Source organism: Alligator mississippiensis, chromosome 8, assembly GCF_030867095.1.
Source record: "Alligator mississippiensis isolate rAllMis1 chromosome 8, rAllMis1, whole genome shotgun sequence".
Lineage (NCBI taxonomy): Eukaryota > Metazoa > Chordata > Crocodylia > Alligatoridae > Alligator > Alligator mississippiensis.
Genome location: NC_081831.1, coordinates 45,107,792 through 45,111,071, shown reverse-complemented (window position 1 = coordinate 45,111,071; position 3,280 = coordinate 45,107,792). Strand labels below are relative to the sequence as shown.

Genomic DNA, 3,280 nt, shown 5'->3' with positions numbered 1-3,280 from the left:
ATGCACAATTGCACTATGGGCAATTAAGTTGTTCAGTTGGGGTGCAATTGTTGGATTGAGGTTGAAGCATGATGTGCATGATTGGATATGTGGTATATAGAATGTACCTTTAAGGGGCCAACAGTGGTACAGTCCAGTCTTTCCCCCAGATGCCCAGTGGGTGCGGGTTGGTTGGTGTGGTTGTTCTCCCCACAAGCTGTGAGTGTGTGTGTTGCTGAATCCTGTTCCTAATAAAGATAAAGCTGTTTACCATCCCACTGAACTCTGCTGAATGAGGGTAGAACCCCAGAGGCATGGAGATCTGAGTAAGTACCTGTAACAGGGAACCTGAGCACAGTTACCAGAAAGCAGGCTGGTCCCTTTAAGACCAGAACTTTCCAGGCACAGCTTGCTGGCAGGGTAGGGGTTAAAAGCTGAGCCTGGCCAGCTAGTCAGGTGACTGGAAAGGGGCAGGCCAGGATTATAAAAACCCTGGACTTGGCTGCAGTTGGAGACAGTGGGCAAAGGGGAAGGAGGTTGTGCATGTGAGCTCCACAGACAGGCTTGGCTGCTGTGAGAAGGGAACTCATGATGACTCTCAGAGAAGCAGTGGCAGTGTCAGAGGGGGGAGTGTCATAGACAGTGGGAAAGCAGAAGCACCAAGCCACAAAGAAATGTAAGCTGGCATGCTGCCTTGTTTAATTTCTATTTTTTTTGTAGTTATAATCCATTGATTTACTGTTTATATAATTTTTGTTGATTGATACACTGGTGGTTTGTGGTCAAGGCTGTAGGGGAGGAGGAGGCCTCATTAGGGCCTTGTGGGCAGTCATAAAAGGCTAAAGGGCCTAGTGCACTAGAGTGTGCAGCTGTATAAGGCTGGTAGTTCAGAGCAGGTTGCAGGACTTTTAAGCTGGGTCCCAGTGGGGGGATCTCGGCTAGTAGCCCAAGCTGAAGAAAAGGGTGCCCTTGGCTCCATGCCCAGTGGACAGGCCTCTGGGCTAGAAATCCTGGGCTCCAGATTTAAAACAAAAGGAGGGCTATGGGCCCCAAGAGGGTTGAGGAGCTAGAGCCTTGGAGTCAAACCCTATCTAGTGGGTTTAGACTGGTAGGCCTAGTTAGAGAAAGATGGGGGACAAGGCCCATGGTGGCTGAGAACTGCAACGTAGAATTATAATAGGCAGTCTTCCACTTGTAAGAAAAATAATATTTACATCAATAATATTTACATTAAGATGTGGCAGAAAGTAAAGTTGGGATAATATAGAATTGAAACATTAAGGGATTTCAAGGGTGCCCCTCATAGGCTGGAGAAAAAAAAATGCCTCTGGGGAGGCCAACCTGTTACAGTACCCCATCCCAGGAACCCAGTGGCCAAGGGCAAACACTGTATGGTGTTAAAAGTGACCTGTTTCTCAGTGGAGTCACCAGCAGCCTGATTAAGGGAGTTACAGGTTTCATTCATGTCAAACCTCCACCAGCATTCTTCTTCATTGGAAATCTTGGGAAGAATTGGAGGAAATGGGAACAGATGCTACAATTATACCTTGCAGTCATAAAGTTTGAGAAAGAGGCAAAGGTTTATAAAATTGCAGTCATGCTTCACTGCATTGGGGATAATGCCCTAGAAATTTACAACAACAATCAAAGGGTGTTTGTAGATCCTAGTAACAAAGCCCTTACAGAGGAGCATTCAAGAGCTACTGTGAACCCAGAAAAAAACCCTGTTTTTGAAAGGTATCAGTTCTGGCAACTTAGGGCGTGTGTAAACAAAATGATATTTCCCATTTATGCCGATGTAACTGTTTTTGTGTTTGCATGACCTGGGATTTCCTGCCACTGTAAAAGTCCATTTAGCACCTTAAACTAACACTACTCTGGTATGTGTTAATTTGTGGAGCTCTCCAGTTACGCCGCCCAAACTGTGGATTTGTTCATGCAAACAGCCAGAGACTCTAAAGACTTTTAATTAATCCCCTTCACCATGAGGGGGTGCTGTGTTCCAGCCTTTAGCCAGTCGGTGCCACCATGTGTTCTTTTTTTGTAACCCTTCTTTGCTCCTCACTTCTCTCCTCCCTCACAGCATACAGTGGAGTGGAGTGGCCACAGGTTCGTTGGTCTACTCAGCAAAATGATTATTATTTTAATTTTAACAAGAAGAAATGGGGGAAGCCAATAATCCCTTAATTTACTACCCCCTTGTAATTCTTGTACCCCCCCCACCACCTACAGTGCATGTCCTCCTGCCCCTACCCAGGTACTCTCCTGTCCTCATGCCCACCCCCCCCTACACCTCTCGTCATCGTAATGGTAAGTTTTTTGCAAGTAGTTTGAAACTTTGGGGTGAGTGGTTATATGACTGCTTTCCATATTGCAAACCTTCTGAACTTCATCACATTCCATTGCAGAACCACAACCAAAAGTCAAGGGGCAGGACACTGCCTTCCAGACCCGATGCCCAGGATGTGCAGCGTCCTGGGAGATATTTAGGTAATATGTCCCACCAGCCGTGTGTGTGTGTGTGTGTGTGTGTGTGTGTGTGTGGGGCGGGGGGCAAAATTCAGTGTTTCAACTGTGCTCCAAATTCCAGATCTCTTCCTCTTTTTCTCTTTCCCCCTCCTTGCAGAAAACTTTCATGGGCAGAACTCGTGGCAACCTGTAATGAATGAAGACAGAGTGAAAGAAATAACATTATCTTCAAATTTACAGTTTCTTTTTTTAAATTTTTTTTACATTTTGTATATATTTTATATTGTGAAGCTACTGGGGAGGAAGATCCCATTTTTTTTTTTTTTTAAATAAATTTTGAATGAAGTGTTTTATTTTTGCTCTCTATATATCATGTTTTCTTTGGGGTGGGTAGGGTGATTTTCAGAGACTGTGCCCACCTCAGCATGGGGATGCTGTGCTTGGGGGGGGGGGGAGGGTTATGGAGTTATGGCATTACTTACTGGAAAGTGTTGCAAAGAGTTGCAGGGTGGACTGCTATTGGAGGGAGATTGAATATTTAAGTGCTAGGGTACAGCCACCATTTTTTTTTTTTTTATAAGAAAACTGACAAAACAACCCCACCACCCCCAACAGCAAGCAGGCAATCTGCAAAACTTCTCCATGCATGGACCTCCCCAGGTGTTTAGCCTTTAGCAAGTCTTTAAGACAATATAATGCTTTTCATATGCATGATCACCAAGGGAGACCTGGCAGTTCTTTTTCTTTGCATGCAGGCTGTACTGTTATGGGAGGTGCAATGCAAAAACTGATTCTTTTTTTTCAATTCTTTCTTTGCAATGCAATGTTTTAT

At 44.7% G+C, this 3,280-nt stretch overlaps 1 long non-coding RNA gene across 1 annotated transcript; it reads left to right on the top strand.

The window, feature by feature from the left end:
- The first annotated feature begins 482 nt into the window (after positions 1-482).
- On the top strand, positions 483-2,815 carry LOC109283314 (uncharacterized). Its single transcript, XR_002090426.2, has 3 exons — positions 483-655; positions 2,388-2,469; positions 2,606-2,815. It is a non-coding gene; the product is annotated as an uncharacterized LOC109283314 (long non-coding RNA).
- The last annotated feature ends 465 nt before the right edge of the window (positions 2,816-3,280 follow it).